Raw genomic sequence first — 14266 nt, 5'->3', positions numbered from 1 at the left:
ACGTTTTACTGTCCTTAGTTAAGTGAAACTTCCAATGAAGTAAAGCAAAAAGTATTCAAATGTTTAAGCCATCAGAGAATGTGACTTAGTAGGTGTATTACTCCCTACAAAATTTGGCCCAGAATACATAGAATTTCTGTATGATCTTGTGGCTTAAGTGCATATGTGTGTGTGTGTGTATATATATATATATATATATATATATATATATATATACACACATACACACACACACACACACACCTTTTTTAGAATATTCAGATTTCAGCTTTTTTTTTTTAAAGATGCAAGAAAAATAAATTAAGCCCCATGTTGTTCTTGACATTGACTTTGCTCCTCATTCAGCTATTGATGCTAATATATGTATACTGGTGTCCAAATATTTAGTTTAAAAAAAGCAATTTCTACAGTCTGTTTCATACTAACATGGCATTATTTCATCATATTCAAAATAGTTGTAGGTCTCATGACATTCAGGACATTTGTTAAATGGATTTCCACATAATTTTCCAAGTACAATATATAAGTTAATATTGAAGTACTGTACATTACCGATTGCTGTAAATTAAGATTGGTTAGTCTGATAACCAGTTATTGTTAATTGTTATTGATTCATTAAGTGGTAGTAGAACTCTTTTGATCTTGCACTGATTATGAGGGTCTCTTTAAGGAGTACTTAAATCAAAATAATACTGTAACTATTATTTCTGTAATTTCCCAGGTTTGGGACAGCAACATTATCAAATCGATTACATCTTATTTTTAAACAATTTTAATATACTGAGGCATAAAGTGTGATATTTTTATAGTATGTTTCTTAAATACATCACCTATATAAATAATATGTTTTCCTTTAACATGTATATTTTTTCTTTCCTATTGCTATAACATAGACCTTCACAAACAGACAAAAATTGACTAAAAGGCCATTTCAGAAACAACCAACTGTTTTTACACCAGATAGACTCCTATCAGGAAGTTTAGCAGGTTTCTATGTTATTTTCCAACCCAGTGAGTCCATGTGTAAAATGGCTGGTTTGGGTTCAGGAAGTCTGAAATACTGTGTACTTCTTGGACTCTTTCACATATTTCCAGGGCACAGATCTTTTGTCCATTATTCCTTCCTAGCAATGAGACCACAATGCCCAAATGCTGTGTGCTCTCAGTATCACCAGTGCTGACTGCTGTCAGATTTGGCAGTAGCTAAAGCTTCCAAGAACTTCAACTCTGTGGACACTAAAAGCACATAGACAGATTTTGCATTGGATTTTCAAACATATTTACATCTACATCAGGGGAAATATATATATATATATTTACAATATAATAAACTTTTACATGTATTTCCCTGGCTCATTTTCCACACCACCCTGGGACATTCTATGGGTTTAAGCCAAATTGTCTAAGGATCCCAGGATCCATTCTCTTGCCTCCCATTAAGTTTGTTCCCCATTTTCATTAAGCTTGTTCCTAGTTTTTTACAAGTAGTTTTACTTGTCTGGTTCAGTAGCATAGCTGAGATGAGGTGGCCAGGGAAGCTGCCATGGGCATTGCTTCTTTAGGGGGTGCAGAAGTAGTCATTGCCACAGCAGTAGCTGCTCACATTGCCATGATTGGCATGGCAGGAACTGGTGGTGCCCCAGGCTCAACAAAAGCTTCTCCAGGTGGGAAGATGCATTGCTACACGTCTGCTTTTTTTTAACAGGTCATCCTGTTATAAAAACCTGACCTATTCTTCTTTCCTGCTAAAGCATCCTGTTCTGGTCTCAGTCCCAGTAGCACCAGCAGATTCTTTTGTTCTACATCAGGGGATTTTCCACTTAACACTTCTTCCTTCCTACAGACAGATTTAAACTGTTTTCTCAACTCAGGCACCCTCTTTATCATATTTATTCTTCAGTTGTCAAAGTAACAATAATTAAGGTTAACTTTTCATTATCTCTGGAAAACTTCTTGCACAGCACTGACAGGAAATGGTAAATTCTGCACATTGAGGCATTCCATGATGCAGCAATTTCATAATATAGTTAAGAATTGATAAGTTATGCACAGACGTACTATCTAAATGCTAAAGTTGACTAGTTAAAAAGGGCTTTTCAAAACACAAGAGCAAACTGAGAAAATGATTCTTCACTAATCTCTTTCATTCTGAGTCTTTTTTGTTTGATTTTTAGTTTATGATTTTTAACAGTAGGCAAAAAAAATCAGAATTGTGATTTTTTTTTTATAATTGAAGCTGTCTCTTTAAAATATTTGTATTACATATTTTATGTGAAATATGACGTGGTCTAAACTACAACGTTTATCTGCTTAAACTTGGAAATACATTGAATAGAGAACGCTAATATTTTTATACAGTGGCTTACTCAGATTTAATATATACTCTACATGGCAAAATGCAATTAGAAGGCACAACACTCATCCCCAGTGAACTGGATACAAGACTTAGAGGGTTGTGGCCTCTATACTCAGAGTACTTCTTTTTTCCCACTTGCATTCCTATTTTCCTATAATGAACCTTGTTAAATGTTCCCAGCTTGAATCAAGAAATCAACTACTCACTCATCCAGAAATAGGCACTATATAAAAGTCTTCTGGAAAAAATGAAACGAAGACACTATGGAAGGATCATACTGACAGCTGACAAAATAAAGCTATTAGGGATAGGTAGGCACTAATAAAAAATGCTGAACTTAGTTATCTACAAGTTACAAACTTTGGGCTTAATGGTTCTGTTTTGGAAAGTGTGAACTTTCCACTTTTCTTAAGAAAGCTTTGATACTGTAACAATCTTACTTATAGAAGAATATTAAGTTATACCATTTTTCTTGACTCTGTATTGCTCTGTATATTACCATAATAGTCTCACCAGTGTCTAGCTATTACCTATGTTGTCAGTTAATGGTGTCATTGAATAGTTTGTAATTGTTACAGTCTGTTTTTATATAAAGGACAAGGCAGATAGGACTAACATATCAGCTATGAGCATATTTGTGCCCTGGCAGACTCAGTGGGTATACAGTATAGTGGTTATATGCAGCAGCTTGTCATTTATTAATACAAATAATAACTTCAATACATCAGCACCAACAGAGCTACCCAGAACAGGCATGCCAAGTCTGATTGCACAGCTAGCTACAATGAATCCGACCATGTCAAAGAAAAAGGAATTCAAATCCATACCTCAGATGTCAGCTGGCTTCTAGAATTCAGCTTAAAAAAAAAAGATGCAAGAAAAATAAACTAAGCCTCGTGTTGTGCTGGACATTGACTTTGCTCCTAATTCAGGTATGGATGCTAATGCCAACACAGCTTTTGATCTGAGGGTAAGATTAACAGCCTCAGATCAGCAGCTAGCATGATTGTACATCTTTCACACATCCTACAGGGAAACTAACAGGAACCCAATACACTTTTTGAAATTAGGTTTCAAAATGTCCAGTTCCAAGTTCTCAAAATGCCATCCTTTCTAGAGATGCATAACTAATTTCTACAAGAAAGTTAACTGATTCTTGCAGCTCTTTGGAATATAATCCTGTTTCCAGATTCCCATGATGGTCCAGGAAATGTGGGAGAGGTAATAATTTGTCATCTTTTAATTGGATCAACTGTGTAGCAGGGGAGAGCTGTTGGATAAGCTTTTGATCAAATACCTTTATTCAAGTCACCATGTTATTTAGTTATTAGTAACACACACAGTACCACCTCATCTCTCCATTTTCTGAAGTTAAGTGAAAGGTTTTTTGGTGATTGTATTAGCCTATTTTCATTTCATGTGTGTCTATAATAGGGGAATGTGAATGACACATAAAGTAAATATCTATTTATCAAACAAAATACCTACAGACTCATGAAATTAACTTTTACCACAGATGAAATATTAAATGCATAAAGTTACTACCTGTATATCTATATAAAAATGTTGGAGTTGCAAAGCAAATTATTAAAATGACAAACTCTTTGATAATTTGAGGGAGAGTATCTTTTGAGTAAGAACAAAAGGAAAATAACCATGAATTTAATAAGAAGAGCAGAAGGGCTATAATATCATTACACTGTGTTTACTGGACTCTTGAACTTACTTGGTCTTAATTGTTAGAGTCTTAGTTTAATGTTAAATTGTTTTCTCAAGGATAGTTTCATTTATCAAGATTGTCATGAAACTGTATAGCAAATTGAGTCAGAAGGAAAAACAAATAATCAAAATCCAGCAGGCCTCCATATCAATATACTTGGTGTTACAAGTTTTGTTTTAAGAAAACTAAGAACAACTTTTAAATAATCTAGTTTTTACTCTTGCTTTATTGGATATTATACAATAAAAACTAAACAATGAAGCATGTGTCAAACATTATTAAATCTGGTGAAATAGAGGTCTTAACATCTATTTATCGAGACGAAAAGGAATGCTAAGATCTATCCAAAAATCAAATATCTTACTTTACTGCTGGGAAATAAATAATTAATTCTCACTTGATTCTAATTCTAGCATCAGTGAAAATGAAATCAACGTTCTATTTCAGATCTGCTGTATATTTTTGTGTCAAGACCTATTATAATCAGAACTTCCTGAAAGCAAATCTTAGCATCATTACACTAAGCTTCTTTTGAAATCCATATATTTCGGTATATCTCATGATACTGCATTTATATCTTTCAGAAAAGTACATATGTCTAACAGAGCTCATAAACTGGTATCATTTATTTTGTCTCTCTCTAAATTTTATTGTAGGCTAATCATCCTGCTGTCTGACTCCAACCTCTCATTTTCGTTTCATTGGTCATGTCCTATATTTGCCAGCCCAGACCCTGAGGCCCTAATAACTCCCGTTTCCATCTTGGGCACAAAGCCTTCAGGGATCAACTTGAGGAGTATTCCTGTGACAGAAGAATCATCAGGAAGTGAAAGGCAGTTTTACCAGATCTATGCCACTCATCTTCTGCCTATTACAATGACATTCTTGGGTGGGAATACAGTGAATCTAGCTCAAAAGGATGCATTAGATCCATAAAAACACAATGTCCTTCAGTATTTGTAGCTAAACAGACTCTTCCTTGAGACTCATGTCCTCTTGAGCCTAAAGAGGCACTGTAGACTGTATTGTGGGTAGGTATAGCGTTAGCCAGAGAGTGGCCTAGGTTCTCAGTTCCTTATTTTACTAAAGTCTTTCTTGATGAGCTTGGATAAGTCATATAGAATCAGAACTGAAAAAAATGTAGGAACTTAAGCAGAATTTAGATGTCAGACCCAGAGCTTTGTTTCTGAAACTGCTGTTTATCTGTTGTCTAACCCTAGAGGTTCTTCAATTTGAAAGGGACTGCAAGTTTTAATCTTAGTTTTCCCTACGTACATGAAAGTTCTGCTCTTTTGACAGGACAGAAACACTTGGTGATTATCATATGTCTAAGCCCAATCAAGATCAAGAAATCAGGCACTGTGCACCTGTCCTCAGAGGAGCCTTATCTGTTATGTACCCTTAGAACATATCTATTGCCAACACACCCAAAGTCCTAAGTCACAAAATGACGTGGTGGCCAGTTTTCTACTAAAATAGAGCAAAAGGAGGTGGTTATGCCTCCCCTTTTATATGTAGTAACAGAGTACACACCAAGGATGAGAGAAACAAGTTCAATTCCCACCTCTGCCAAAGTAGGTTAAAACTCACATGCCCTTCCATCCAGAAGAGTACAGTGACTATCAGACTATGGTTTGCTCTCAGTGAAATCCCCTTCATTCTTTCCTGTTGCTGTGCCACTATGCTGAAGCTTTCAATACTCATAGGCCAGAGAAAACGCAAGAGTGAATCTGTTCTGTAGCTTATGGTTACATATTTTATGTAAAACCATTGTTGCATAAAAATATGCCAATGGACTTGGAGAAGAATTTACATTTAGACATGAGTTCCTAAACAAGTAATGTTCCTTTTTGTGTTCTCTATCCAGCCCAAAGATTCTTATCTGTGGAGAGGCACAGCTACTACAGAACTGATAGAAAATGCTGCTTAAGGCACTGTCCTGGGAGAGAGTCACTGTAGGTTTGAAACCTATCAAGGGAAAGGAAGAAATTGAACTAGTATCCTACATTTATGATAGTTGCTCCAGCCACTCAGTTTTTAGGTTAAGGGTTGGGAGATGTGTCACAATTATCTCCTGCTCATATCTCTAAAAGAAAGGGCAACTACCTGCAGTACTTTGGATCTTGAATGGATAAAACTGCTTTTTCTGCAACCTCTAACAAAATGCTTAGAAACAGAATTTGAGATTTACCCCTGTCGTCTATGTTACCCTACTGGCTTGCTCTAGGCAGCTGTACATTTAAGCTAGGAACAAGCACTGCATTAGTCTGTGGACAACCTGTGCCTGTGTTTCTCAGAACAGAAAAGTCTGGGACTATAATGTACCCACACCACCCTTCTAATCATGGTTTAGTGAGTACCTGAATGTATGTTGTGATGTCCCAGGATAAACTGTTAGTACTTCTTATCTTGTGAATCTTTTTCCTATTTATCCTAGGAGAATGTGACCTCTTTTTGTAGGCCTTGGGAGCACTGACTTTAGGTAGCTCCCTTCTCTGCTCTCAGGCTGATCTAATGTTACTGAAGCACATAATTCTCTCCTATACAAAATATATGGAACCAAGGTATCTGATTCAGGATTCAATTTCAGAGGACAAGCATCTAAAAGCTAGGTAATGCTGTCTGGTTTTTAAGTACCAAAGTCCTTGTGTGGGTTCTCTGTGTCTGTCAAATGGGGATAATGGTTTTTCTTTACCGTGTTTTAATGAAAAGAAATGTTGTTGAAATACAAAAAAAAAAAAACCCCATAAGGCGCATGTAAGTACTTTTGTAATTATTTTTTTTTATATCTCCCTTCCTGAAAATCTGAGGTGCTTGAGATAGCTATGTGGTTCTGAGAAAGCCTTTGAAAAGCTTTAGGAGAAGCAAGATACTTGTGCTCTTTTGTGTATGCAAACAAATTATTTTAAACAACAATACATAATTCTATCTTCTAACTTGCGAAAACGTATTGCCTTCAACGGGACAACTCATGCAGGAAGTTAAACACATGCATGCATATTTACAGAGCCAGGGCCTTACTGAGCAATTGGAACAGAGAAAAGTACCAGAACGTTTAAACATAACCTGCTAGCTTCCAGGAAATTTTCAGAAGAGCCGTTTGGCAGTACCAGGCTATTTCATAGATTTCATAGACATTAGGGCTGGAAGGGACCTCGGAAGATCATCAAGTCCAGCCCCCTGTCCTGGGGGCAGGAAGTCAGCTAGGGTCAAAGGATCACAGCAAGATAGGAGTCCAAATGTATCTTAAAAGAGTCCAGAGTGGGTGCTTGCATCCAAATGTATCAAGGCCTAGCATGCACAAGCACATTTCAGACCATCGGAGCGGGGGAGATCTTAAAGGAATATTCTCAGGTGGAATCTATTCAACCTAATATCAAAATGACTGTCTCCTTTCTCAGCCAGATTGTTTATATTATTTTCAAATTTCATACATATGTCAGATTTTTAATTTTCCCTGATTTATTTCCTTTAACAAAATTAAAAAAAAGTTATAAAAGAGAGTTACTTATTACAAACTTTTTTTTTTTCCTTCAGAAATGTTTTGGGAAAATTGGTTCACTCTGTGCTCAGGAGCCAGCACATATTAATAATAATGAACTAATTTGCATCGAAATAGGCTCATTATTGTGTTAGCTGCATGAAATAATCCATTGTTTAAAATTTTTTAAACTCTGAATTTCCTTTTATTTTTTTTTTATTACTGCTCCTACATTGTCCTAAAGCAGTGTCTCTAATTGGTTTCAGACTTCCTAAAAGTCAGCCGGAGGATTTTTTTATATAAATAAAGACATTTAATATAATTTTTTCTATTTCAGTTGTTCTTTAAAAGCATAAAAAAATCCCTACCTACCTCCAGGTGAAAGAGCTGTTGAAGAGAATTTGTAAACCACATGCAGTTTTATCCTGGAAAAGCCTTATTAGATGAATAACTTTTGTAAAAGGATGACGTTTATTTTTCTTGGGCTCTCTGGTATTTCCTAGTAAGGTAAACTTGTTAGTAAACTGAAACATGAAGAAAACACTACGCTCAGCTCTTGAAAATGTTGCTCAGCAGTGTCACATGATGCTAAATTTGATGCTTGTTCAGTAAATGAAGTAGTTTATTTCACAAAAATAAGACATTTTAAGTAATTTATTTTGATATCAACTTAATTACTTGATTCACCCTTACAATAGAAGCCTTTAGCATAAGAATTTTTTTTTTCTGTTGTAACTGCAAAACTCAGAGTATTTTAATAACACATTTCTACGTGCCAAATATGAAAATATTTAATCTTCCATTCTCCAAGACAGGTCTTTCTTCTGGGATCAGCAATGTTGGTCAACTGTTCATACTTAAAAGCAACCTAATGTGGCCACCTATGCTATCTAACTTAACTTACATTCTGTTGCAATTCTGTTCCACCTGGGAAATCATGTGAATTCTGTTTAAGTCTTATGGGGACTGGCAGGTGGACTCACCCATCTTTTATATGTATAATCTTGTGAGTTTACATTGAAATGCAAGACCTAGGAGAGGTTATGAACTCATAGCTCTCACTACCTAGGAAAGTGATCAATCAGACCATGCAATAAGCAGGGCTGAGTCCAAATCATCATTCTTCGTATTGAATTTTCCTCTCCTCCTGGACACCTGGCAAAAAAAAAAGGGCAAAAGAAGAGCAAGCAAGGAGGAGCCTGGCTTTGGTTTTGTCCATATTTAAAATGAGAATAAAATTATGTCAAAATTTCCTCTGCAGTAGAAATTTTGGCCTAATTCAGATCCACATACTGCATGTTCAGTTGTTCTCTGCACTGCAAGGGAGCAGCATTTCGGGGTGGGGGGGGGGGGGGGATAACCCCTGGAGATCTAGGTGTCAAAAAAACCTGTGGAAAAAAGCAGAGTGGCAGACACGGGGGCAGCTTGTGCCACTCAGAACCAGAGCTGGGCCACTTAGAGACAGACTGTGGCTGCTGGCCAGGCTTCATGCAGCAGGATCACTGCTCCTGCAGCCCCAGGAATCTCCCAGGACCTCAGGTAAGGCTGCTGGGGCCAACCCAGTGCTGGCCTCAGGCCCCTCTACCTCACCTGGGGTATTTTGCCGCATGCCAGAGCATCCGTGGCATATGCGTTCCATGGGTACAACTGATGGTGGCACAAGGTGCGCTGCCACTAGTTGTCCCCAGGGAACCAAACATCCATTCATGTCTTTGAGTGTATTAACTCTTACTGGCTTTTATAGGTGGCACTTTCTCAAAGTCCTTAGCATCTGACAACCGATTCATGACTTTTAAGTAATAGATGGCTGGTCTTCAATGATTTCAGACTTATTTAATTATTTTAAGGTGTAATTAAAAATGTTAGTCTCTATAAGACAGATGGCTACATCACAGAAACCAGCTTCACAATTGGCACTAATTAGCACCCTTGCTGAAATCGCAGCAGTGGCCAAAATATTAAATGGGTATGAAAACTGAATCACTCTCTCAACTGTAAACAATCCCAATGAGTTCATACATAGGACAATATAGGCAAAGCCTTCATTGCACCAGAACCTACTTATTTTAGTTCCATAGTTATACATCCGGAGCCTCAATGTCATATGCTTTCAATCTTGCATTTTATATTGACTACAGAAGTGATACTAAAATCTTCCTTTTGTATGGTCTGAGAGGAGGTCTTCCATTAACTAGAGCTTCATACTACTGAGGCTGGGAAACTATTTTGTTAAAAAATGTCTAGCAAAATTATGTGGCCAAAGATAATTTTCGCAACATAACTGGTGTGAATGGATATCTCCTAGAGCTAAGGATTTAGACTTGCTTATGAATACTAAGAACATAGGAAATGTCAGATGTTCTATCTAGCCTTGTACTTGGTGTCTGCTGACAGTGTCAGCAGTAAATGCGTTAGAGGGAGAGCATCTGAACATGGTGTGTCTAGACTGAGTGATCTATCCCTATTCACCATCATTGGCTTAAAAATGTCAGAGGATGCAATCTCTGAATATTCTGTTTAATAGCAATTAAATACTATTGCAAAAATATGTCTGTGTTAAATGATTGCATATGTTTAATTGTCTTTTTACCTAGCCTTCACTAAGGCAACGCTTAGTTCTTATTTCTTGTGATTTTGATGGACAAAATATATTTAAGGAATCTAATGATTAAATGTTCTAAAATGGCTCTCATATGCAATGTTTCTTTCTTTCTAATGTTTAATATGAAAAGTTAGTATGCTTGTGTAGCAATCGTAGTGACATGAAGGACCAGAACAGTTCTGAAGGGATAATGACTTCAATCTCCAAATTAAATTCTCTCCACATAGGCCTTGACACAACAGACCGTAATAGCTCCTTAATGATGCACAGATTATGAGTGTATAAAGTCTGGAGAAACTTCAGACCTGATATAAACTCAGAGATTTATTTTTAATTTCAACATTTTAAAGCTTTCTTATTTTTTGGAATATCAATGAGAATATCAAAAGAAACAAAGTAAACTGAATGAAAATTAACCTTATAAAAAAAGGGGAAAATACAAAACAAAAAGAATATTCACAGTTATGGATAAACTTCCAAACATTAATGTTCATTTATCCCATTTTACTATTTAATTCGTTAACATTGTACTCATGAGGACATGAAAAAATGTATATCTATCCTCTCTTTACAGCATAATTTCTCCAAATAACCTAGATTCCTAGCACCAAAGTCCCAATTGATGAAAGGTTTATTTTGCATTCCAGTGATTTAGGATTATTTTGAATACAATTCTGTTGTCAGGATGACTGCATCAGTTCCAGCATTCTAAAAATTCTACTGCTTCACATATTCTGTTACCTATGTGTTCCACTGTGAGTGTAAAAAGGTGCTCAGTAGGCCTGTGTGAAGCTGTAGTAGCTGTATTTGCTTCAGATTCAGCCAATTTGGGGAGACAGTGATTCGATTTGGTGATTTGAATCGCTATCCCAAGTGATTCAGCCAAATCTGATTCAGAGATTCGGCCACAGCCGAATCAGCCATATTTCCAAATCAAACACACCCTAACCCCCGCCGGCTCTCCCAGCCAGAGTGTGGGGCTATTTTTTATTTTTTTTTAAGTACGGGATGCTGGGACTAGGTGGGGCAGCCATTGACGGGCTGGGAGAGTAGGCGGGGGTCAGGGGTGCTTACTGGGGCTGGGGGAGCAGGCAGAGGATGGGGCCTGGCAGGGGTCCTCCCACGGTCCCCTCCACCATCTCCCTCCTAGCCCCTTCTTACTGACATGGAGTCCGGGTCCAGCTCCTTGTGTTGGCAAGTGGGGACTGCCTGAATTGCTGAATCTCCGAATCTTCACAGTTACATATGCAAAGTGTGCAGGGAGTCAGGGCACTTCCAACTGAGATGTTGAACATCCAGGACACTGGCCAGGTAACCACCTAGATCTAGTCAGTGCAATGCTGAAGGTAGTGGTGTGTCAGAATCCAGCTCTTGAATAATGATGGATGCAAGGAGGCATCTCTTTGCACTTGGCACTCAGCTGAACTCTGTTTCTAGGGATAAGGGGAGATGGGGAGAGAGAGAGAGAGAAAGAGAGAGAGATCTTCAAAGAACTGAGTAGGGCTAGGGCTGGACACAGGCATGGGCAAATCGGGCAGCCACCCGGGGCCCAAAAATAAAGGGGACCCAAAAATGGTATTTTTTTTTCCACTGTTCAATTATTATTATCATTATCCCTGGAGAAGGGGGGCCTGATAGTAAAAGTTCTCCCAGGGCTTCCAGGAATCTAGGTATGGTGCTGAGTAAGGCTCTCACTACTTTTAAGGCAGCTGTCAGATATGGTGATGATGTTGCCCAACTTTTAGGTAATAACCTAGGGTTAGAGACTCACCTAGGAAGTGAGGTATCCAGATTCAATTTCTTCCACTGCCCGAGGGGACACAAGCCTACATTAATGATCTGTCAAGAGAGTGCCCAGTTAAAGATGGTTCTAGGAATATGTATTTCAAACATGTCAGAAATTTAAAACCTTCTATGAAAGATAGTGAGTTTTCAATTCAAGGTAATGTCAGAGTTATGTTGTACCCATGATGGGCCAAGAAATATGTGAGAACCAGGATTTTTGTGGGTGATATCTTTATAGGACCAACTGCATAGTCAAGAGATATTTAGACAAGCTTTCAGGGACAAGATACCCTTTTTCAAGTGTGGGAAAGAAACAGACAGCTTGAGCTAAGTAACAGATAGAACAGTGGCATGTTTAAAATAATTACTTTTTATTTATATATTATATATATATATAAATGTTTCTCAACTACTTAACTTATTTTTTTCAATTCGCATATAAACTTTCTTGGTTGAAATTTTTATTTTACCATATTTGTAAAACCTCCTAAATTCTCAAACAGGTTAAATATATAAAATATTAGCTGGGCTATATCACATACAGTTTTACATATTTGCTGTTTAACTTGTTATTTTTGGAATGATAAGAATTTGTTGTTGGCTGTGTTGGTCTTCTAGTATTGGTAGTTTAGTTTTTATATATGAATGTATAAATGAGATCAGATTTGTTTATGAGATGAAAACACGGGTCTGTATATGACTTCCTTAATTGAGTGTTTCTAAAGCAAAAGCCAGCATTGTAAATTTGACTGCACTTAAGAATGGTGCTGGATTGACATCCTTAAAGAAGGAAATGCTTTATTTACCCATGGAAAATATACAGCAATGAACCACAATAATTCATGCTCCCTGGCATATTCTCAGTGTTTTTGATCTTTACTGTTCCCTGTAGAAAGAGGGTAATTCAGTATCTGCCCAGTGTGCAGAAAAAACTCTTCAATGTGCAGCTGTGGTCACCCAGAACAGACCATGGAACATATAAAAACTCAATGCCTGATCCACAATTATGAATGAGGTATCGTAAGATACACTCTGCTGCTCCTGATGCAATTGTCTGGCTCAGCCACCTAAATGTAAAATTATATTGCTGTTCTGTATCTACATCAGCCATCTGAAAGAAGAAGAATAGCTTAAATTGCTCTAAACTCAGTTCCTGTATAGATGCAGGGCTATTATGAGGGCAACAATTAGCAGATGAGATTAAAGATATGTAAAAAGACAAGAATATAGTTTCATTCTTTTATGCTTTATTGTCTAATGCAGACCTAAAAATATTCTTCAAGTCTATCAATAGTTCTAAGGTAACCAGAACAAGCAACTGGAAGCCAGGACTCCTGGGTTCTGGTTTTATCCCTGACATTCTCTTTGGCTTGGGACAATACATTTCCCTTCTTTTGGCTTTGATTTGCTCATTTGTAAAATGCTGCAGGCATGTTGTGAGGCTTAATTAATAGATGGTTGTAAAACACTGAGAGATTTTGAGGATGAAAGGTATTGCAGAATACACTTTTACTTCAACAATTTCTACAATGATCGTCTATCCTGCAGTTTTCAATTATGTGTTTCACAGCAGAAAGAATCTCGTATTTCTGTTTAGATTCATTCTCAGAGGAAATCTGTCCACATACTGATCTTTTGACTAAACTAGAAAAAAGACAACTTATCCAAGGTTGACCACTATAGATTCTTAGAGGTAAACAGATTCTATTTTATGGCTCTGTAGGCAGCAACTGACTCCCACTATTAGTAGATTGAAAATGTTTTGAGCACTTTTAAGTTCACTGCCAGTTTTTATGTTATAAAAGAAAAGACAGGAAAAAAAAAAAACAACTAATATACTTGAGAAGAGTCTATTAAATTTTAGTCGCCACAAAGCAATAACTAAAATACAATTTGGGTTATTTATTTAAATGCGTAAGAAGGTGATTTTACTTGTATTGATAACTGAATTCATTTTTAAATCAGCATTGCTATATAAAAATGTATTTCATATCATTCTTTTGAAAGCTAAATGCCTATTCTCAAGGCCCAGGGAATTTCAAGTATATTTAGTGAATAACATCCTAGTAATCTGAAACTTCTATGTTCTCTGCCTGATGACTGTTAGTTGAGGGTATCCTATCAGTCCATTAGCAACAATGCAATCCAAATACTTCCAAGGAGGGGATGAAAGACTTAATAGTACCAGTCTTCTTCTCCCTTCCCATCTCTTGTACTTTTCATCCTAGGTTTATTTTTACTTTGCCAGCAGTATTCATAGTTTATAATATTTGTCCCTTTTTCTGTTAGAAACCATGGATGTTAAGTTACTCTTTGGAAGTA

General features: G+C 36.8%; 1 protein-coding gene across 1 annotated transcript in view; it reads left to right on the top strand.

The window, feature by feature from the left end:
• Nucleotides 1-14266, top strand: part of CSMD1 (CUB and Sushi multiple domains 1) — a 2292800-nt gene that overhangs the window by 877531 nt on the left and 1401003 nt on the right. The gene's annotated exons all lie outside the window — the stretch shown is intronic.

Source organism: Alligator mississippiensis, chromosome 1 (genome assembly GCF_030867095.1).
Source record: "Alligator mississippiensis isolate rAllMis1 chromosome 1, rAllMis1, whole genome shotgun sequence".
Classification (NCBI taxonomy): domain Eukaryota; kingdom Metazoa; phylum Chordata; order Crocodylia; family Alligatoridae; genus Alligator; species Alligator mississippiensis.
Note: the sequence above shows the minus strand (reverse complement) of the source record. Positions and strands in the feature narration are given on the sequence as shown.